Genomic DNA, 24663 nt, shown 5'->3' with positions numbered 1-24663 from the left:
CTTCCAAGAAAGCAGAATGCCACAGCCGAATGAACAGCAGTTTGGCCGAGACAAAACAAAGGTAACAGCGATTTAGATAAAAATGAATGTTCCGTTCAAATATGGCTTACGAGTCGTATTTTACAGTTCCACGATTTTTTCAGAACATCTCAGACCGCGTAGACATAAAAATATCATTGAGTTAATTTGCTGTTCTTTCAAGCAAAAAAGCGGTTATTGTATGAGTTTGCAGTAAACAGATTACACAGCCCCAGATGCCATTACTATGCCACAGATGCCAGTCACACCGTCACTCAGCTCGCACGTTATGCCAACAATGATCTCACACCCCTTTTCGGTACCAGTGAAACTCCCTGGCAGGGCTTTAAATCAGTCATCAAGGAGGGGGGAAAGGGGGTATGTTTAAGTCAATAGTCTAAATCATTTTCTTATTTTGTCATTCGTAAATTTCTACAAAAGCATTGTAATTAGCCACTATGATAGTTAAATAATTTTCGGTAGCAGATAGAGAGCCTTATCCTGCCCAGGTGCATAATCCACAATCTTTGGTCATGCAGCCCACATCCTGTTGCACTACAAGAATTACATCCATTTAGAGACAAGGGAACCAATTGTGACATTTCTGTTTGGTGGGTCTGCGTACTTGCTAGGATACCAGTATACAATCCTCCACTTCAGTAGGTCTTGACCTCTTTGGAACTGCCTCTAATTCATCCATGCCCTCAAGATATTTGCCTTTGGCTTCTCCAGTTCCACAGCAGCAAAAGTTACCTTCAGCTTCTAACACAGCATTAGGTTTTTCCCTTCCAGTAAGTGCATAATCAGCTCTATCATTCTTACAGTGCAGAGTGGCCAAACTTGCTTAATGTTAAGAGCCACATAAGATAAACCTCAGATGTCTGAGAGCTGCAATAGTTATTTAAATTCTTGAATATATTTACTCACCATGAACATTAAACTTGCTTTTTACTCCAGTGGATTCTCAGTTTATACCTATTATTATACACATAAATAATTATAAAGCTTCAAAATATTTTATTTATCTTTTATATTAATTGTGATGCAAAAAGGAGCTCTGGCCAACACATTTCCACGAGCCGCACATTATATGTCAAAGAGCCACAAGTGGCTTGTGACCCATGGTTTGGCTACCTGTTATAGTACAGTTCCCTGCTTGCTCCTAGGTGAACATCAGCCTGTCATCCTGCTCCCAGAGGGAACAGAATCTGGACAAAAAAAGCACAAGAAGCTAAGAGGCGCCTGCTTCACCTCCACCTCAGATTCTCCAGCGATTCCAAGAGGCACTTCATCTACCCCAAATGCCTTCCACTATTTCTTAAGAAGCTGTTCCAAGTTCTTTTGTGTGTTTTCTATAACTGGGTTCTGGACTGTGACCGAAATACCCAGATTTTCCAGAAGCCAGGACTAATACTTACAGAGCAACACAGGGTTGTTCCAACAGATAGAAAGGGTCCAGGCTCTTTGGCTGATAGAGACACATATACAGGAAGGCTAGTGCGTGTGTGGTTAAACCCAGGAGGAAAAACAGAACAGGATCCCACTGTTATAAGCCCTGAGCACTCTATTCTTGAGCATTCAAACCTTCCACCCCCAACAGACAATACTTTTCAGATTTGGCACACAGGAACTAGTGGATTACTGAACAAACATGGCTTTACTGCATTTAGGGAGTCTTTTGCAATGCCCAGTCCTCTATACATCCATTCAGAAATGCAGGGCTTACCTCTCCTCCTCTTTCTTGCTGCTTTATGGGTGATTGTTTCTGTTGTCTAACTGTCTCTGAATTAGGAGCCACTAAGATCTGGGTGACTGAAGTCATAGATCACACTGGAGCTAATTCAGAGTTGCAGCCCAGACCCACGTGTTTGCAATTTCCATGAAATTAGGCAGAATCAGAGGGCAATGGATTTTGTTATAGCTAAAAATAATACACATTTGAACTGGGTTCTCACACACACAAGCTAAACTCTCATATCGAACAGACTTCAGACTGCAACACAAGAACGTATGGAATAATCAAGAACTTCAGGTGTACAATACAACCATTCTTCACACTTGCTTCAATTTCTCACAAAACCCTAACCTTCCAGTTTTGCCCAAATTCTGTCAGCTTACTATTTTCCTTGCTGCCTTTGGTACATCTTAAGGAAGAGAGCAGGATCCACAGAGGGGACCACAGGAATGAGCTAGCCAGGGCCAGCCCAAGACTTCCTGGTACTGGAGGCAGCATACCAAATGCTCTCCCTCCCTCCCTAGTCAATGATGTGCCAGTCTCTGCTCCTGGTAGATCACAGAATCACAGAGTTGGAAGTGACCCACAAGGTGAACTGGAATCTCCTCTTTTGCAGTTTGCACCCACTGGATCTAGTTCTACTCTCAGAGGCACTTGAGAAGAAATGTGTCCCTTCTTTCATACGACAGCCCTTCAGGTATTTGAAGAGAGCTATCATATCCCTTCCCAGACTCTCTTCTCCAAGCTAAACATACCAAGTTCCCTCAACCTTTCCTAGCAGCTTTGCAGCTGCATCACACTGCTGACTCATGTTCGTTTTGCAATCCACTGCAACTCCAAGATCCCTCTTACATGTTGTGCTGCCAAGCCAAGTATCTTCCATTCTGTACCTGCATCTTTGCTTATTTTTCCCTAAGTGCAGAACCTTGCATTTGTCCCGACTGAACTTTATCATATTCATTTCAGCCCAGTATTCCATTCTGACATGGTCTTCCCAAAGGTTTCTACCATCTGCTACTGTGTTTGCTACTCCTCTTAAGCTTGGTGTCATCTGCAAATTTCTCCTTGTAGCCCTTCAGATGTTCTGGCAATGTTCTGGCTCAGCATTCTGGTCCCCTCCCCATTTCCTCTTCCTTTCTGCCCCTGTCTTCCTTTTCCAATCAAGAAACTGGAAGGAGAAAGAGGAACAGTGGAGGCAAGTCAGTGGACAGAGCAGGAACCCCTCCACCAATCTGCTACCTGAGAACAACAGTGTGTCTCATGGATGAGTCAGCCCTGGAGCTAGTTATTCTTTTGAAAAGCTAAAACGTGTACCAAGAACACATTATGAATACAGGATCTACCTACATAAAGTGACACCCAGAACTTGAATTATCATTGGATAAACCAGAGTCTTGGTTGGTGATTGGCAACCTTCAGTCTCGAAAGACTATGGTATAAGCCTACAGCACCCAGTATTCCCAGGCGGTCTCCCATCCAAGTACTAACCAGGCCTGACTCTGCTTAGCTTCCGAGATCAGACGAGATCGGGCATGCGCAGGGTAACAGAGACTGAAAAGATGAGGGGTAGAAAAGGAGTAGTATAGTTGGGCTGATGATGCTGGAGAAACAGGTCCCGACTCTGCAGGCCAGCTGGTGGACAGATCAGGGAAAGAAAAGGAAAGAAAAATTGTACTTGCTTCACTTGCAGCTGCATAGTTTCCTATGGGCCTACTCAAATCTATGCCAGTTCTGAGAGCTGCTGTAGATCTGTTACACAGAAGGGGGCATGTCAGGCCCAGGACGGGGATATAGGAATCAGCGGCAGGCAATGCCACTGAGGTCTGCCCTGCCAAACTAACTCCAATCTGCCCCTACGGCCAGCAAAACCATGACAGTGACCAGTCTGCAAGGCACTGTTGGTGGCGTGAAACCTTCCGGGCCTTGCACCAGTGGCCATGTTCTGCAGACAAGCAGAGAGGATGCTGCAAGAGCGTACTACATGGATAAGATTGAGCCATAAGTAACAGGATGCAGTTAAAACCAGCCAAGCATAAATATCTGACTCATTCAAACTTCAAAGCCTTCAAGACACCAATCGATCTAATAACATAAGACCTCTACAGTATGTTGTGCTGTCTCAAAGACTCCACAGTTGATGTTGGGAATATTCCCAACCCAACTGACTGAAAATAATCCCAAGGACTCCACTGGCACTGGAGGTAATAGGCTGAGAATGTTTAAGCTGGGCAGTTGGAGCAAGACAGGAAGCACTGTAATGACAAAGCTCTCACTTTAGATTCTGGGATTCATCCTTATTTTACACTGCAGCCTAGAGACACTGATATTCTCCCCCGAAAACAAAGAAGTACAGCTCTGTATGAACTGTGGACACATTCCCAGCGGGGTAGGGGAAGACCAACTGCTGCTCCCCAGTGCATGTCCTTGAGCAGTTGGGGGAAATGCATCTCCCCTCACACTTTACATGTCTACAGTGTGTAAAAGTTGCTGCACCTGGACTACCTTATGATGAGGAAGTTACAGCAGGAAGTACTTAGGGGAAGAATCCAAAGCCTCGGTCGTAAATTGAATATTCAGATCAAAACAGTCTGGTCCCACCCCTAATGCTCGAGAACACAACAGCTAGGCAGGCAGGCAGGCTTGCAAAAATAGGGCAAATGAGTTAACAAGTTCTCATAACACATGACCAAATTCCACCCTCCAAAATGCAAACTTAAAAGGAATTATCTTGTCTACATGGATCCATTAAAACTCAAAAACAGCTACCTTTGAAAACTGTGGTAACTTCTTCCCCTTTGCCTGTAAGCCTTCAAAAAAAATTATATCAAAAGTCTGGATCTTTTCTTTCCAGTTCAGTTATGCTGAACACAACTAGCCTCGCTCCTTGAACATTTGAAATCAAGGCAGCAGAGGGGAAAAGAGAGAGGAAGGAGCTGTGTTTATGCTGCTTGTAATCTAAGCTGGACTGATGGCATGGGGTTGCCTTCACATCTCTGAGGAGAGAGGCCAGCTGTCTCACTTCTTCAAAACCCTGCCAATAATGACCGGGCCATGCAATTCCATGGAAAGATAGAGAGAGACTTGCCCTTCTGCTAGGAAAGAGTTATGAAGAGTCACTTTTCAAAGTGCAAACCACGCAGCCTTCTTTCGTCTGGTGTGTGTCCCCCCCCCCTTCCATGCAATTTAATCAATGCAACTCTCTTCAGTTCAAACTTTTTTTTTCAAGTAGAAAATGCTTATTTCATTGTGAATAGGAAAGTTCAGTCCCGGCTACCACCATGGAAGTAAACTACAACTCAGACCCAGGGTTCCCATGGGATAGTTCACATGGCAAAGGAGTCCCAACATGCAAAACTACATCACAGAACATGGGCAGACATGCTGCTGTTGTAGCCTTGACAACCTACAGACAAAATATCCCCTCAGCTGCAGAACATGACCATGTGCAAACACAGGAAACTGTGTACAAGGCGAAACACTAGCCTCTGAATGCCAGTTTCCAAGAAGCAACTGTAGGAGAGGCAAAGGGCAGGCCTTCAAGTCACTATCTGGACTTCCCAGACGCAGCTGGGAACTGTAGCAAATAGGATACTGGTCTGGGTGCATCTTTGGTTTGGCCCAGTAGGATTCTTCATATGTTCTTAAGTAGTAACTTGACACGGTTAGCATATAACCATTTGGCAAACTGCCTAGTAGCTGTTTCATTTTGCCAAGCAGCAAGGAGAATTCTATCACTCCTGACTTTCCTAGATTTCTGATCAGGAGTGAAAGAATGATGACAGCCCTCTCGCCATGTAACAATACAGATGACCATCAGGTACTTACACAAATGCAATCTCTATATTACCACTTGGCAAACGATTACCAATTATTTACATAGTATCACATACTAAAAAGGGCAAAGTAGGCTTTTAAAAAATGTGTTCCTAGGCATCTGTGGAGAGAATTTTGACAAAGCAAGAAACTCGTGGAAATACTCTCCCCCAATCACTTCACAGTGTAACTATGACTGATAATTCTTAACATAACATCACTGTTATGACCAGTGCTAACAACAACAACAAAAAATTGTGGAAAAATCCAGCTGTTCCTGGATTAAAGATGCAAAGAAGAAGAACCCAAAGGAGAGAATTTTTTTAAAAAAGTTTTGTTTTAGTTGTATTTATAAAGAATATTTAGCTACCTCCAGGTAACTTCAAAGAAGCAATTTTTCTTTCCCTCTGCAAAAAAACAAACAAACAACAAAAAAAAGACAAAAGAGAAACCACCAACATCACTCAAAAAAACCCCTTTTTGCACAAGCTGAGATGAGTAGCCGGTACATGTTCTCAGAAGTCATTGTTTTCAGTGGGACTTACTCCCAGGTAAATGTGCATAGGACTGCAGTCAGGCAAACAGTAGGAAGCTTCAGGGGTAAAAGTGAAAGTGCCAACTCAGTAACTTATGCAGGGTAACTGAAGGCTCAGTGAATACTAAACTGATCAAATACAATGGATTTGTTTTACTTTTTAAGGGCCAGGATAACCATAAAGATAAGCAGCAAAGCAGCAATCCTTAAACAACTGTGGGGTCAACATAGCCAGGCAATTTAGGCATTCTGGAAACAGTAATATTGAAATGCAGGGTATTCATTTGTTAAAATAAGAAAATACCCTAGCAAACAAGGCACAATGCAATTTGAAAGCCTGGCACACATAAAAGTGGATTAGCTTGCATGCAACAAAGATATGTGTTGTGCAGTATATATAATGGATGCTGGCACTGGCAATGGCACCCTCTGGCCTTGTCCAGTGCAGGCACAACAGTGGTTCTTTGCAAACCATGGTCTGCAAATGAGGAGTCAACCTCAGGAACACGCACTTCCTCCCTCTTCCTGTTTGGTATGAATATTCACTTCCCTTGACCTTGTCAACTTTGAGGACAGGGAACCATTTATTTAGCGACAGAAACCACACTGGAAATGACTTTTTGTGGAAAAGCAGTATATAAACATTATTAATAAAATAATAGTTTGCCATTGCATTAACCAGAATTTATATTGAGTTTGCACTACCTGGTTAAGAGGAGGCCTGACCGTCATAAACCATGATTAGCATAAGCACAGATTTAACAGCAGATCATGGTTAAAGCTGACAAGGGCTGTAAAGCGGAATGTTGTGCCAGAGAAAGGAGGAAGGGGAACAGAGTAATATTCATAAGGCTGGAATTTGCTGATTTACAAGCCATACTTTGCAGGGAGCCAGGATTCTGTCTGCACCAGACCACAGTGGAAAATATATGCTTGTCACTGTACAAAGTGTGGGAACTTAACAATATAGACCCATTGATTGCAACAGAACATTTTGCATTCAAGCATGATATTGGAGGGAGGCGGTGATTTTATGGTGATCATGAAGGGGATCACTCTGAACCTTTTTGCTTTCCTTGTTGCTGATCATGAGTTTACAGACAGAATGCTAACAACCTCACCCACTTTTTCCTCCTCCTTCCCTTGGGTGCACTAGGCATCTGAGTTACTACCTTTCTGTACTTTTAACCCTTCAACACTTAGGAAGACCAAAAAGAGGCTGCTCTCTACACTTTAGTTTTACAGTTCCATTAATTAAAAGGTGACCTGCAAACAAAAGAAAGACAAAACCATGGAACTTCAGTAGTGAGTGCTAAGTGCCCTCAAGTCATATGAGTATGGAAAAAATCCAGTCTATTGTGAAGGTGAAAAGTTAGTCAGGTTCCCCCTAGAAAGATAAACTTCTTCACAGTTTTGCAGAGGGAATCAATACAGTCTGCAGAAAAGTCTAGCAGCATTACATTACTGCAAACCATGTCCCCTGATTCCCATATACTGTAAGAAAGGAATTTAATCCCTATTAAGAATATGGGAGAGAAAGACAGCTGTAAAAAAGGCAGGAGCAGAGGGTAGCTGAGATTGGAAAGATGAAGAAATGGAACAGCTCCCAGAACACAGCACAGTAAGTAGTTCAGAAATCAGAGTGGGAGACAGAACTTTAATGTCACTGGGGGCCTTTGCTCTAAGTTGTCTGTGTCACGTTCTCTGTCTGCAACACATCTTCTTTGTACAGTGCAATGTCAGGATGAAATTTGGCATGCATGCATGGAATATAATTCTGCATTTCCAGTTCAAAAACCAACTCAACCCCAATTTTCAAGTGGGGGGGGGCAACAGAATGTTATTTCTCCCTTGCAAACTAGGGTATCTGAATGCAAGCTATCCTGCACATTATGGACATAATTCTCCATTTTATGTTCATATCATAGCTTGACACACCAATGCCTCAATTTTTCAGAGGGGTCAGGAATGCGGCAAAATGTACAGGTGCAACCTATTTATCCAGGGATTTTTTATCTGCGGATTTAATGCGAATTGGGTGGGGGAAACTGAAAGTAGCACACACCTTTGCCTCCTTTGCCCTGCACTGGCATCTCAATCCAGGCAGCCCAAAACACTGCGAAAAGGCTCCACCTGGCACAGGCAGGCACGGAATAGCCCTGGAGCCCTGGAAGAGGTTCCCCTTGCGAAGGAACAGTAAGACTCCTGGAGCCCCTGAGCCAGCAAAGAGGCTGAAGAGGAGAAGGGGGGGCGGAAAGCCTCTGTAGCCAGAACACGTGCAGCAAGGCGCCCTCACTCTCTCTCTCTCTCTCACACACACATAGGGGCAGGTGCAGTAGTAACAAGAGGGGATTGCTTTAAAAAACCCTAGGAGTGTTTCCCAATTCCCCCCCCCCCTTCAGACTGAAATGGTACAGGTTCTCTGTGCTCCAACCTAGGAAACAAAACAGCCCAGCAAGGAAGTCTTCCCAGCAACCCACAGCATGAGATTTAGGCTACAATCTGATTCACACTTTCCTGGGAGTAAGCCCCATTGACTACAATGGGACTTACTTCTGAGTAGAAATGCATAGGACTGGGCTCTTAAAAGCTCAGCATCCCACCTGTGAAAGAAGCGGGACAGCTGGCAATGGGGAGGGCTGAGTACGGAGGCGAAGGAGGGGAGGGGAGGGGATTGGATTGATAACAGCTGCCTTAGTTTCCTTCCATCCCCAAGTGTCAGACTGCAGCATATTTGCGTAACTCTATGGAATTTAGCACAATGCATTTTTCTTAATCGTGCAGGTCATAGAACGGAACTCACGCGCATACATAGGCTCCACCTGTATTGTAAAGAAATACAGGTCAGATTTGGCCATCTGTGGATTTTCTATCCACGGATTTGATTCAACGCAGATCCTCCGGCCTGAAATTGAGGTCTGACCTATACCCAGACCTGTCCTGACCTGTAGCTGTGCTCCAGTACCATCCAGAGGGTGTTCTGAGGTCTCCGGACATTCTGTCACTTCTGGTTTTCCTCCAAAAAACCAGAAGTGACATCTTAAGGTTTTCCAGAATTCTTAGAAGACCTTCTAAGGGCTGGAGAGACCATGTACATGTGATTTGATTTGCAAAATGCTAGCAAACTGCTCACAGCAAGACAATAAGTTCTCCTCCCCACCATGGGGAGCCAGATGAAATAGAACAACTGAACAGTCTGGAATGCATCAGTTGTATGACTTCACAGATGCAAAGGTAGCACATAAAGGCCCAAATTCTTACAAAATTTCCAGCACTGGCATAGTTGTGCCAATGGGGCATATGCTGCATCCTGCAGTTGGGTGGCAGTCACAGAGGTCTCCTCAAGGTAAGGGAATGTTTGTTTCCTTACCTCAAAGCTGCATTGCCCTTACCTTGGTGCTGGAAAGTTGTTTAGGAATGCACCCAAAAACACCTTCTTCACTGCCATCGCTGTCACAAAGTGGGCCCCATATGGGCTCTGACCTGTGTGTGAAAACTCATCATGAGTTTTCTTACACCGTCCACTCAAGACATCTACTGCAACACACAGAGTAATGGATAAAAATAGTATCTTTAACGTCTGGCTCTGAGTCTCAGTCTAATACTTTTTTTCCCTTCATTTTGGCTATTGCAGTTTCACTATTGATTGAAAGCTCTTACTTTACTATAAAGCTTTTTTTGTTTTGTTCTGTTTTAAATAATAAAGTTGTTACCCATTTTGATTCCTAAAACGTTGCTGTTGAAGGGGAAAAAAATAAATGCAATTTGCGCTGACAGGTTAAAAGCATTAAACGGTAGAATACGGATTTGTTCGGTTTCCTGAAACGGTGCTCCAGGAACCCTCTGAATAAACTGCTACAGAAGTCTGCACATATACCTAATATACAGTGTCTGTTTTCAAGCGTCCATAAAGCCTCCTCTTCAGTCAGGATTGTGGTAAGTGGCAACAACGGCAAAAAGCAAAAAATGAAAAGTCAACAACTGAGGAAATAAACCAGGGATATTATCTGGAAAACTATGGCTGAAATCATACACCAACTTCCCTGCATCTGAGCACCAGTGATCAAAGTGAGGCTTACTTCTGCGTAAATATGCATCAGATCAGACTACAAATTAGCATAAATACCCACTATAGAAGAAACTGAAAGCAAAGGGCCATAAACTCAAACCACCTCAAGAATTGGTTAATTACCCAAAAGCAGAATCAAATGGATGGCAAAGAAAATGGAATTCAGAACAGTGTAGCTTTTATTTTTTTAAAAAGGCAAAACAAACAGAAATCAGCCAAATGACCAGCTTTGAATGATCCCAACTGCAATTTGGGAAGATGAGGGCAGTTTTCAGTAAACGTTCAAGGAGGTAGAGGTGAAGGTGGAGCTGGGCAGGCAGGCCTTCAGTGGTCGGAATTCATGCTTTGCTACCCACACAGTTCCTGGTTTTTCCCCTGTGAATTATTCGGTGCTCAGAACTTCTTTTCCCTGCTCATTAATCCCTGGGACCTATACTCTGCCCTTCCTTCCCTGTCCCCTGCTTTCTACCAGATTCTGAACCAGATCCTTGAAAGCAGAACAACCATGCAAAGAACAGACACGCTACTCTGCGTGTAATTTAAATGCGCTGGCCCAATTACAAAATTTAGGAAATCCTTGTTGCAGAATACAGATTTCCTGTGTAGACAAAATTAATGATGCTCAGAGGAGTTTGTTAAGTAAGCAGCACAAATATGCTAAGGTTTCCATTAGAGTTGCAATGAATGTTTCCTTGTTTCAATTTTATCTTGAAAAATAAGCATTTTTGCTGAGGTTGAAACGCTTCCCTCGTCCACCCTCCCAAATCTTGAAAATGCCTCTTTTTAAATTGTTGTTCGAGACTGTTCAAAGCCATTACTGCTCTTCTCCATGGCTGCTTCAGCGACATTTGAACTCCATCCATTTGACTCAGTCCAAGAGTGATTTCAGTCAGTCAGAAATAATATATGAAATGTAGTGACATCGCACCCCTACATAGCAAAGCAGTTTTGGCTAGGTGATGGCAGAACTGATGACAAAATCAGTTTAGAACGTGGACAATGATTCATGTAACACTTGGCCCTCACTGTAAATGAGTGGACACTTTTGTCCACTTTCAACATTATCCCTTGCTCCATCTCCCCACAAAAATCAAAACAGCCCAAGAGCCCAGTTTTCTTCCACTGCCAGAAGTCTTCATGAAAAGCACCCCTCTCCATTTTGACTCAGTTCTAAAACTGGCACTGTGCTCTGCTAAGGATTGCGGCCACAGTGTGGGAGGTTGTTCATGTGCAGAAGACCCTTTAAATCTGAATCAGAGCTTAGACAACACAAATATAAATACCTTTATTAAGAGGCTCCACTCACACAACCCTGGCACACATGAGTAGGGCCTGATGGGGCAACCACTTGCCATTTCTGAGTACAGTAGAGGAGGGAACACAAGTGTACAAGGGAGCATAATTCCTGTGCTCTTGCTGCTGGGAATGAAAAATGTGTAGACTGAACACACCAGTTCTGCATGGGAAACTGGGGGGAAAATGTTTTAAAATACCAACTTTTCATCATTTAATACAATCACCCTTGTAATCAGGTGACCTACAATTTGCTATGTGGAACTGCCTCATTGTGTCAAAACTGTAAACCATTTATTGCCTTGGGAAAATACAAGGTGGCCATTTTAAGTTACCAACCATTTCCCATTCGTACAAGGAACAAGGGGGTGGGGGAAGAGCAAAATGATGACCATAACCCCCACTCAGTGATATCTACCCACTCAGTGGAACTCATGAAAGGGACCAACATACATATACAGTGGTACCTCCCATAACGAATGCCCCGCGCAGCGAAAAACCCGCAGAACGAAAGCGGTGTGCGAAGTTTGGTAACTCGCATAACGAATTTTTATGACTTATGCTTTGCATAACAAATTTTTTTTTTATTGTCCTGATTTGTCTTAAGGGGGGGATCTTCATGTCCCTTTATGATCCCGTCCACCCTAGTAAGGGGCGGATCTTCATGTCCCTTTATGATCCTGTTCACCCTAGTAAGAGGCGGATCTTCATGTCACTTTATGATCCTGTCCACCGTAGTAAGGGGAGGATCTTCATGTCAGCTTTCTCCCAGGAAAGTGTGCACAGGATTACAGCCTTCAAACTCCCCACTCAGCATCCCCCCATCGCTCATTCACCCTCTCACTGCCCCATTTCCTTCACGTTTCCCCCCATGATCACGGCAAAAGCAAGCAATTGAGTGCAGCTGCTGTGTCCTCCCCAGCTTAGAGCACAATCCTGTGCGTGTCTCCTCAGAAGTAAGTCCCATTGTGCTTACTCCCAGGAAAGTGTACACAGGATTACAGCCTTCAAGCTCCCCACTCAGCATCCCCCCCGTTTTTGAAATCCTCTGTACAGTATTGTATGCCTTTAAAGAGCACTTAATAAACACTTTGTAAACCAAATTTGACTTTGTTCTAACTTTTCTTGCCCATAGGAACGCATTAATTAAATTTCAATGCATTCCTATGGGAAAACGCGCTTCGCAAAACGAAAAACTCACATAACGAAAGGACTCGCGGAACGGATTAATTTCGTTATGCGAGGCACCACTGTACTTGCAAGCACATAAGGTTTCTCCCAATCAGAGCTACCAAATATGTGCTAGAGTCCTGTGCAATTATGCTTGTGTGCATGTAGGTGTCTACAGGTCTGCAGTCTTCAGGAATCTGCATCCATCTCCAAGTGACTATGAAAGCAATCTGGAGCTTTCAACAAGGCCGTCCTGGCTAAACGACATGACATCATATTGGAGGAAAAAATCTCCAGGAATAGCTTCAATCAGAGTTGGCAGCCCTACACATTCCACTGGATGTGTGGACACTGGAGAGGGTGGTCATCACACAAACCAACATCAGAAGACAAGGATAGTGAGCACAGCCCCACAGCCCCATGTAAGGTGAACAAGAACAGCTCTTACAAATATAGCCCAGTAGGAATCTGGGTCATTTTACTGTGCCTTGAGCCCTCTGATAAGGCTACAGGAGAATCCCTGCTATTGTTAAATGACTGATATCTGCTGCTGTACTACTATGTTCACATTAAAATGAGCAGTAAGAACAAATCATCAGGTGGGTAAATGCCCTCATGAGACTGAACCCACTTCCCTCTCGATTGCTGGGAGGAGTTAGTGTGCATCCTTCACAATTAAGACCACATGAGTGACACTCAAACACAGATGAAACCACATCAATGTTGACATATAGTACACTCTGAGAAAAAAATGACATTGACATAGGATGCAGGGAGAAGGGGAAGTCTCAAAGGAGTGGTCAGCCTCCAGGCCCCTCAGACTCTTAAAAAGCCCCTGTTCATAGCAGTACATAAGCACACATGCGCTTGCTTGGGAACAAAAAGCAATGTAACAAGTCCCTCCTGATATGTTTTCAAAGGACAAGGGTCTAAGTACTGTATTTATATGTGCTCTGTGAAGGAATGTTAGTGAAAATGCCTATGGCAGATTTGTAAGGCTTTATATAAACTCTGTCGTACAAGGAGTTGATGTAGGAGACAGGAAAGGGGAGAAGATGAGACGTTTTAGATTAAAATCATTGCCTGTTCAGGAAGGTGGATGACTGGTGATACTGGATGGTTTTAATTAAGTCAGTCTCTCTCTCTCTCTCTCTGCTTCCTCCTTACGAGAAAATGGGGTTTGGAGGCTGCATCCCAGATTGATGGATCTAAGAAACCAAAGCCAAAATTATAAGTGGGGAAAACTTCCCTTCCTTTGTGGGCCAATTTACCTCTAAGTATGCATGCATATATATGAACCAGAGTTTAGCAGGAGGATGTACAGGGAACAGCACAGCACTGAGAAAGACTCACTCGATCATCTGCTACCACTCAAGAATGGAAGGATTCCCAGGGGCGACTGAAAGCAAATCAAATGTGATGGGGCATCATGGTCATCATCTTGTTAAAGTCAGTACAAGTTTACTGACACAAAGGTGCATCCTACAGCAAAAGGGAAAAGCATCTAGGGATCTAGTGGGGGGGGGGTATTCAAGGGCTAGAGAAGAAGGTGTAAAGGACAAAAGCCAGCAGAAGGAACTCTGTCAGACAGTGTATTGCAGTCATGTAGATTTCCCTAAGAACTAACCTGCCAACAACAAACCCTGCTGACAACCACCAAAGAAACTATAAAGCTGTTAAATCCCTCCCTGGAATGCCCATTCCAAGCAGATCACTATAAAAGGATTTGGACTGACGCCCAAGTCCTACATGGGATGTAGCAGAGATGGAATATATTGGTGGACTAACAGGCTGTGGGAGGAGGCAATAACTTCCCCAATTCCACATGTTCAGTCAACAGATATAATCCATCCCTTAGATCAGCCATTTTCAACCACTCTGCCATGGCACACTAGTGTGCCATGAATAGTCTGCAGTTGTGCCGTGAGAATTTGGGGGAGGGTCATTTGTTAGTAGGACCAATGGGGATGTGAGATCCCCTCCACCAGCATGGTGTGCCTTGTCAATTGTCAAAAAACCGATGGTGTGCATTGAGAATTTTAGTACCTTGTCAGCGTGCCATGAGACGAAAAAGGTTGAAAATCACTGCCTTAGATCCTCTTCTCAGCGGCAGATGACTTCCTAATACATGTGCCTTGCCACCCAAACCCTGCTGCCACAGCTGTCACCTGCACAGGCTCTGTTATCATTCACATTTGCGACATGGGCAAATCTACTGAGCAACCGCTGACTGTAAGCAATCCTGCATTTAAAGAAATGAGCCTGTACTGGAGCTGACTCTATTACAGAAGGACCACCAGCTGCCTACAGCAGCAGGTTCAGGCAACCTCCGCTTTTTGATGGCCCGCTCTTCCAATGCATTTCAGTTATAACTGGTAGTCACCCACATGTGAAAGGATAATCGTATTTAAAGGTTCGCTTTTGTTCATTGTACTGTACTTTAGTACATGTAGGGTGTCGGACTTTTGCAAGCATTCACGAGTTATATTTACATTTTTCAGCAGTCATGTTACATTTGCATGCTAAAATACATGGGGTTCCGCTTACTGACATTTTCCAACAATGCTCTGGTCCTGAACCCATTGAATAAGGGGGGGGGGGCACCTGTAATCCAGCTCATCCTTAAATGCCAGAGAATAATGAAGTGAGAGGAGAAGGACACCACAGTTCAAGGCATGTCTATTCAGAAGTAAATACCATTTATTTCATTAGGAGTTGCTCTAAGGTAGGATTGTAGCCAGAGAGTATGTTTTCAAACATGTGGAATTCAACACAATACTGTACTGTTTGTGCCTATAACATGATTTAGCATTTGCTGAGCGTGCAAAACATCTGTTATTTTGATGTATAGCTTAAGACAACTCTGCACAAAGTATTATCCCCGTACTGCAGCCAGAGCAGCTTGCCTAAAGCCACCTAGCGAGTTCCTGGCAGAGGAGAGAACGTGAGGAGTCCTGGCTCACTATTCAGTCACTTAGGCACTATGCTACATGAGCTCTTATAAAGCAGTGTTTATAGAGTCTACAGATAAGAGGACAAACTCAGAAAAGAATTAAAACTGCACCAGGAATTAATTCACTTCTAAGCACTCCACTGGGCTTTAGCATATTAGTCCTCCTAAATGCCGGTGTCACAAAGCTCCAGTCTTGCACACCCAACATTCAGCTGGCTTTATTTCTGAATGTTTCTGAAAAGGGTTTGATTATCCCATTGTTATACGGGTTTCCTCCTACTGGTGAAGTATTCTTGAGCTTCCAGCAGCAGACACTGGCATTTCAGAGGCATGACGGGAAATTGCCATCACTGCCTAACCATATGGCTTGCATCGCATAAAGCAGCTACTCTAGGTTCATTAGTGTTCCTCTAACTGGACAACCATACCATCCATTTCTCTCAAGCTCGAGGCAACTTTATAATCCCCACTGATGCAACAATGTGTAAAATTCACACCAATTTCGAAGTTTATGTGACCCACTTCAAAGGATTTAGATGCAAGTTCAGGGGACAGCGATGACAACTAAAATGCTTTTCTGCTCCACAGTGTGAAACAAGGCTCAAAAACAAGCCAATGTGGATAAGACTATAAAAATCTGTTAATTAATCTAGCTTGCAGTTTTCAGAAATATAAAACTACTCAAAAGAGCCAGATGTTGGAAATTTCAGCCAGAGAGGAGGCCAGACAATTTGGAGAGTGCACTCAGCACTTCACATAACATTTACAATGTGCTTAAAAAGACTCGAGGTTAGTCAGGCGGAAACACAGGCATGAGAAAGTAACCTTTTCGAGTCAAAAATAGTCACACTGTACAACAATTGAGATTTATGTCAACGCTTCCACAATAAAAGTGTAACTAGTTACTCGTCTGCGATGCTTCATAAACAGTGATCCGAGGATGGCTAGCAGGGCTGCTTTTCATCTTCAGAAGCAGGATAGACTTTTGCACTCTCACACACACATTTCCCGCTCCCTACCCCCCCAAAAAAAACCACTCTTTTTTTCATAACCCACATCCTCTTCTTGCTAATACAGTGGCAAAAAAAAAAGTAGTAAAACGCATAGGCTGGGATTTGAATGGGGTATTTGTTTCATTAGGCTTGTTCATCTTCAACTCTTTCTCCAAATTCATTTCATACAGAAACACATTCAAAACATAATAGTGACTGCTAAAAAGAAAAATGAAAATTTAGTACTCCTCACTGAGAATGATTTTATTTTATGTTTTTCTTACAGAAAACATACTCTTCTCCTCGCTCCCCAAGAGATAAAAAGGCAGAATTCTGTTGCTAAAGTGGTGATGTAGTGCTTAGAGCAGGTGTGTCAAACCCATTTCATACAGTGGGCCAAAGAGCATTATAAATGCCTGTTGAGGGCTAGAAGTGATGTCATTAAGCAGGTCATGACCAGAATTTCTCACTTTTTTTCTCACTGAGGGACTCATTAGCTGTAAATGACAGAAGAGAAAATACACAAATCTTGATTGTATTTTCAAGATATAAGAGCACCCAATTATCAGGTGGGCCACTCTTACAGCAGTGACACCTCAGCACAGCTCACCAGTGAGAGCAGTTGATGGTGGTGCTGGGAGAGCAGGCGGGTTAAATAAAGAGCTTCTGGGGCCTGCATCAAGCCCACAGGCTTTGTTTGACATGTCTAGCTTAGAGTGTCAGAACAAAGAAGATTTAGGTTCAAGTCCTCATTCAGTGATGAAGTTATCTTAGGCCTATCATGCACTCTCAGCCTACCCTACCTTGCAGGATTGTTTTGAGGGTAAAATTGGGGGAAAGAGGAAACATACACACTGTCCTGGGCTTCCTGGAGGAACCGTGGGATAGAAATGTAATTTAAAAAGCATTTTCACTAGAAAATTTGTTAGCAAGTGACATACCTGCAACCTGAACTTACACATGTTCACTCAGAAGGGATTCTCATTAAGTGAAATGGGACCTCCTGCCAAGTAAGGTAGAACCCACTCCAGGTGAACTGCAAAGCAAAAATAACACCCCAAACACCTCAACAAATATCATGTCTTTAAATAACCCATAAGCTCCGGGGGGGGGGGGGGGGGAATGACTGCTACATGCAAAAACAGCTTTATTCAAACACCTGAAGTAGAATGGAAACATTTACCCTAGGACTGAAGATAATTAAGTTTATCTCTGAGAAATACCTGGTCTTTTACACACATGCATGCTCAGCAGCCAGCTGACTTTGCACCGGCATAGCAAAAATGCTGCCATGAGTAGTATTAGCCTGGTGGTTGTCCAACACAAGGTTGATGAGCTGCCCAAAGGAACATATTTTCTAACATCCCTCCATGCACAGCATGTTGGAGCTATGCACTGAAACGGAAAGCCAAGCTGCAATCCTATATGCGTTTTCTTGGGAGTAAATTCCATTGAATACAATAAGTACTTACTATTGAGCAGACATGCATAGGATAGGATTGTCCTGTTAGTTGGAGTTGTGCTGTATTATATGAAGAGAATGCTTGGGATAAATATACTCACGGGCCAGTCCTACTGAGCTGCTGCACTAGCAGAATACATGTTCCACCAGCACTGTCTACTGCAAAGTAGCCATAAAAAACCAGCAGGAAGGTCAGAGCCTTCCTGTGCATGCTGGCACATCTATGGAGACCTGCCAAAGGAGGTAAGTCGGCACAGGGGGTTGGAGGGATGCGGACGGGAAGAACGGGAGTGGTGAAGGTGAAACAGGGCAGTAGTAAAGCAGGAAAGAAGGCAAATTGGTTCTAGGAGGGTGTGGGATTGACAGCAGCACAAATCAATTCCCAACCCTCTTCCTGGTCTTGAATCGCCTTCCCAGGGCAGCGCGGAGTATCACTGCATCACCACTCATTGAGTTGGATAGGACTGGACCATCAATCATAGTCACCCTTGCAGGTCTGGAACACACTCATGAAGTTTTCCACATGCATATCCCTCACTGGGATGGAAGCTGCAGGCAAAAGCAGATGGGCAACTGGACACTCATCTGCAATGCAATGCACAAAACAGAAGTTATAATATGTGCCGCACATTCTTGATGGGTCCACCCATTCCTATCTTCATTGCAATATGCACACTCCATCTTCTGTTTGGGACCACTAAATTGTTTTTAAAAAATTCTTGTGCACTTCTACAGTAAATTTAGAATTCATCAAACACACTGAAACCACATTTATTAAATGTTTGGGATGCAGAGGATGGAAGAGGAAAGTTAATATCCCTCAAATACTTGGAATGTTCAATCAAATGGAATCACAATTAACGTAGCGTAACTGTTGACTGAAGGCTACCTATGAGACACCGTGAATATGTAAGAAGACAGACATAAGTAAGGATGTCTCTCCATACCGGCATTAGCTACGTGCCATAAAGCAGAGTGAGAGAGACTGTGTGGCTCACAAGTGAGAAATGCATTCATCAAGCGAGAAATTACAGGCAGAGAGCACAGCTTTAATCATCCCAGCCTTTGGCAGGGGAAAAGGTATCAGCAACATTGTTTAGTGCTGACATTAATTTTCCAAGATGAACGCAAGAGGCCCAGAGCCCCACTGGCCAAAAAAAAAAAATCCACCTTCAATGACGATGTGCTACAACTGCAGCCGAACCATCCAATAAGAGAGCACAAATTCTGAGGAACAGGCTTCGTTTACATTTGAAACATTTTCAAAATATTGTTTTAGCTGGGTGTAATAGACCACTGTAAGATCTGACACATGGCAAACACAGGACTTCAATTAAGCAGCTGGCAAGCAGCCAGGCACAGATAAAGGCCCATGCTGTCACTCTGGAGACAATATATATGGCTATTTTGGCAACCAAAATTGAATGTGATAATTGAGCCATGACGTATTAAAAAGACACACGCTTTCAGAAGAAAAGCATTCTGGAGTTCTCAAACTAAATGGCACTTTTCACCAATGCGTTACACAAACTGAACAAAGGTGCTGAAATAATGATGCAAGTCAGTCAGTTATATTTCGGTCATGCAAAACGCAAATGCAGGCGTGAACAAAGAGTGGCCTACGAACAGGGCAGCCTTCCAGAAAATCCTGGGAACCCCCAGCTTTCTTTTTAAAGACATGACAGATTCTAGCCCATGTCATTATGAAGATAAACGGCTGTGCAAAAATATATGCTAAAAAAAGGGAGTTTCAAAAAAACGCAGCATTCTCTAAACTTCATGCCACAGACTTTGAAATCATAATTTTTGATACCGGGGAGGGGTGAGTTTATTGGGAGGGTAAAAACAACTATTGTGGTTTGTTGTTCACAACATTCACGCAAGTTACATACACATTTGTTTACTTTGTGAAATATCACAGGAGGCACACAATGCAACTCAGTGTTCACTGGTCAACATCATTCGTTTGTCCCCCAGGTACGCTGGGAACCAATTTTCAATTGCACTGACACACAGCATAAGAACCTAAGGAAAGCCCTGCTGGATCAGGTCAAAGGTCCATCAGGTCCAATTTCCTGAGCCAGTTGTCTCTGGGTAGCCCACAAGCAGAAAATTAAGGCATTCCCCTGTCCCACCATAGCTCCTCTGCAATTGGTATTCAGAGGCACATTGCCCTGATCATGGCGGTATCATGAAGCCATCGTGACCAGACACCAGTGATAGACCTGTCTTCCAAGAATTTGTCTAACTCCCGATCAGCACAGAGTAATTAATGCTGAATCCTCAACTTGCAGCTACTAGACCAGGTAACTTTCTGTTCCCTCAGAGATCGGTCCTAAGAACTAAGATGCATTCTATACTTAGGAAATGTAGGAAATAAAGCTCCTGACTTGTTTGCTCTTAATGAAAAGAAATCTTGGGAGCTTGAGAAGAGATTGCTGGTGGATTCTCCCTTACTGGAGATCTTCAAGCAGAGGCTCAACAGGAACTACTAGAGATGTTTCTTGGACAATTCCTTGCTTGTGGGTCTGTCGCCCAGACCCGGTGACGTGGGCCTCCTTAGGAGTAGGGGCCTCTTCAGCAGAAGGGGAGCAAGTATGGCCTGGACCTGGCCCCCAGGCAGGGGGTCTTCCAAGGAGAAGGGCCTGAGATTTCATGAGATCTCAGGCCAGTTACATGGCTAGAAAGGGTGGGGTTGGATGGGCTGGCTGGCAGCTTCATAAGGAGCCTGACAGCCATAGGAAGAGGTTGCTCCTCCTTGGGCTCGTGCTTGGGAAGGGCGGTGCAGGGAAGCCAAAGCAACCCCTGGCCCGTCTCACCAACCTGAAGAGGTCGTAGAAGCCCCAAGGAGGGGTACCCAGCCCCTAGCTCCAGAGGGGGAAGATCCCTGCCCCCATGGACATGCAGGAGCTCGGTCAGGTTGGCCCCCCTTGGAGGGGAGCCCCCCAGCCATACCAAGGGGCTGCCCCACACTCCAAGCCAACCACTGAGGCCTCCCAGTGGTGCAACAGCACTCATTCAACTCCAGAGGAAGGCATCACACCTCAGCCATGGCAGTTTGCCAAAGACTACCACCAGGGCACCCCGATCAGTGGTCCCAACCCCACCAGCTGGCCAGAGCAACCAGTCTGGGGGAAAGACAGATACTTTGTTGCCCCAAGGGCCAGCAATGACCTCACCTACCGGGGGTTCCAGCACCCTGATATTTACCTGGGTCACCACAGCGCCACCATTCACGCTAAGGACTGTGATCAGGGACAAGATCCCCCTCATGAATGTAAAATTTTTTGAACAAATTAAACCACATCTCTCAGCCTCTCTTCCAGATGCAACATCTTCTTTCTAGGTGCAATAAGTTTGAGAGGGCCCTTGACACATGGAAGCCCTGCCCTCCGAGGAGGAGGGGCGGGCCCCAGCCATTGATATCAGAAGGTCCCTTCCAACTCCATGATTCTATCTATGATTCTATGAGACTTCAAGAGTGGTAAGAACCTTTCATCCTCTGGCCATCAACCCCACAACTGCATTACCCCCTACATAACCACATGCACACACAGTTCCAGGTACACATTTCTGTGACCTGCACGGGGAAGATTTTGCATGGAAGAACAGATCGCAGCACTTCCACTCAAAACAGCCACGTCCTGAAACTGCTTTTCATTTAGAAAACAAAAAAGTGGAGCTTCGTGATATACGTTCACATGTAACATGTAGTTGGCCCCTTAGTTTTCACAAAATAAGACCTTGGGATCTTCATTATTTGGCTTAACTGTTCATAAGAGAACCATGAAGATACACATATTCTAGTTAAAGAACGGATGTTGGCACATAGTTTATTCATGTACACAATAAACATATCACCTAAATCAGCTTTGAGAAAATTTGCGCTTGGGAAGCACACATTCCCTCCGCTGTTATTTGGTATGCTGTTCCAAGACTGCACTGTCTCCCTGCATGGTTTTATTAAATAATTCAAGGATACAATAATGAGCAAACGTGCTAGATAAACACAAGGTTTTAAGTTAACACCAAATAGTTATGTAAAGACTCCCTGTTACTGGGATTAGTCAAATTTGCCTGCTGAGACGGACGAGGTTCCTTCTGGAATAAGAAGCGTGAAAGAGGCTGATGCACACATCCCAATAGCCAATTTAATGTAAAATAGGCTATAAAATGCGGTACATTCGCTATATTAAAGACAAAGTGAGTGGAAAAAAGATACAGAGGCAGCATTACTGGCAAGCCTCAATGCGACGCTATCAACTGCTTTAAACAGATTTTCCTGCTCCAAGCAGGGGGCTGGACCAGGTGGCCCCCTTCCAACTTGCTTTCTATGAACTTGAAAGAGTGGAAAGATCCTTAGTGCGGATAAGAGAAAGAGCTCAAAACAATAAGCCAAGGAGGCAACTCATGCAATGAGGCAGTTTTATTGGCGGTGTGACCAGTCACTTGAATGCCATGACAAGACACAGACAAGCTGCATGCTTTACATGAGGCTCACCACCTCTTAGAAGTGTCTGGCTTGTCCAGGTTGTGTAGGAGCTTTCCAACAATGCTTACAAAACATCAGCCTAACACAGCTTCACAACATCAGTTGTCATAAACTGCCATAAAATCTTTTCCAGTATTCCAACAATGAGATTTTGATCCTGCACAAATATTGACTAAACTTTTCAATCATGTCAGTCACCCAGTGGCACTAGAGCTACCCCTAGAGCACCAGGGGGAAGCCTCAAAACACTGTCTTAACCAGGCCAAAAAGAATACAACAAAGTGGAAGGGGAGTTCTGACAACAGGGCTTTCCAGCCCCCTCCTCCCCACTACAGCCCTCTGCACTCCCTGGGATGTAGGAAGATTTAGCAGGATCCAAGTAAACGTTCTTTGTAACAAACAGCTAGGTGAAAATCATGATTATCATGGGAGATTATGTGGACTGGAGCACTCTATGGAGAACCTCTAGCTTACCTTACAGCAGGTATACCTTATAGCAGTGGTTCTCGAATGGGGGCATCACGACACCCCAGCCTGAGAGCCCTGGCTTCTGCCCCCTTAAGGGGCAGGGGAAGGGGGAAGGATTGCATCACTACAGGAGTAGGGGGGCTTTTTTCTAAGAAAAAAATCTTTATCTCCTGCCAGGGTCCAGGGGGTGTGGGGAGCCCCATGGAGTGCTCTGCTGGGTTCCCCGCAGTTTGTAAAAAGTGAAAATAGCTATCACGACCACTTCCGGGTTGTGATCACAAAACTGGAAGTGGGTTACAATAGCTATTTTCACTTTTTAGAAGATGCTGGGAGCCCTGGGTAATAATAATAATAATAATAATAAACAACTTTATTTATACCCCACCCTTCTCCCCAAAGGGACCCAGGTAAGATGTCTTAAGCCCCCTGTCCCCAGTGGCATAATCCTGGGGATTGCGTTGCTGCCTTTTTCCCTGCCCCTGCAAAGTCTTATCTTGGGAGGTTTATTTCCAAGAAGTTTAAGAACCCCTGCCTTACAGCATGTGGGAACAAATCTGTGTCAACTCCTTCACGATAGGGAGAAGACATTTAGTAAGAAAAATGTGTGAACTGGCCCTGAGTCAGGCAACATTGCAACCACTGGCGATGGCAGAGTGACACAAACAGACTCATTATAAGGTGCAAGCAGGCCAGCCTGTCCCTGCGCAGACCAAACGACAGGAGGTGGGCAACAGTGGCCAATTCCCTGAGCAAGACAACTGATCCACAGTGACCATTCACAGCTGCTGTCCTTGCCTCTCCTTGCCTTTCCAGCCAGCAGCTGCAATTCAGCCATTTGCACACACTTCTAATTTTTGGGAGAGATTTTTTTGTTTGTTTTTAAAGCAAATGTATGCTTAAGCCACCGGGTTGGAAAAGAAAAAAAAAACTGTTTGGTAAAGAAGTCATTTGTAAGAAGCTTTCAAAAGAATCCACAAGCATGACAGCATCACTGAGGAAACGGTGGACAGCAACCAAGAGGGACAGATGTTTGTGATGCTACCTCCAATGAATGTCAGGCTGAATTTGCCAAGTTCAAACGGCTTCCATCCAGAAGCACAGAGGAAGGACACACACAGGATCCATGGCAAAGTTATTTGCATTCTTGGTATCCAAGTTCATGTGAGGCTGTTACATCAATACAAACAGAGACATCTACCACCGTCAGCAAAGCCCAAAACAGCTGAGTCCAAACACTGCATCCGATTAAGGAAAGCCTGGAAATATTTTTGGTATTATTCCTTCATCTCCCCAAGGAAATGGTGAGCTCTGAACTGGCATTTAAGCAACAGCTGGGGAGAGGGGGAAAAATAAACCTTCAAATCTGGATTGTGGAAACCAAAGCAATTGCGGCCGGGGCCCACAGAATTAATGGAAAAAAGCCCAAGCGCTATTAGGAATATGTGAAAATGAAAACAAGAACTTAATAGGAACCAGAAAAACATACGACTTGCTGTAAAAGATTATAATATTTTGAATTCCTCTCCGATGGGGAATCGAGCTGTGAAGGGTATATTCACAGTAGGGCGGGAATTCATTTTTGCAGCTAAGAAACGCTCCAAGAGAGCACAATGGGGGAAACGGGCGCTTCCACAGACAATAAATAAAAGCATGATGTAAGGAG

The 24663-nt window shown here is 44.1% G+C and overlaps 1 protein-coding gene and 1 pseudogene across 2 annotated transcripts in view; both read right to left on the bottom strand.

The window, feature by feature from the left end:
• Positions 1-24663, bottom strand: part of UBE2E3 (ubiquitin conjugating enzyme E2 E3) — a 109001-nt gene that overhangs the window by 53977 nt on the left and 30361 nt on the right. The window lies entirely within an intron of this gene.
• LOC136637609 (5S ribosomal RNA) lies at positions 3193-3312 on the bottom strand (annotated as a pseudogene).

This window comes from Tiliqua scincoides, chromosome 1, assembly GCF_035046505.1.
Source record: "Tiliqua scincoides isolate rTilSci1 chromosome 1, rTilSci1.hap2, whole genome shotgun sequence".
NCBI lineage: Eukaryota > Metazoa > Chordata > Lepidosauria > Squamata > Scincidae > Tiliqua > Tiliqua scincoides.
This window is presented reverse-complemented; position numbering and strand designations above follow the sequence as displayed.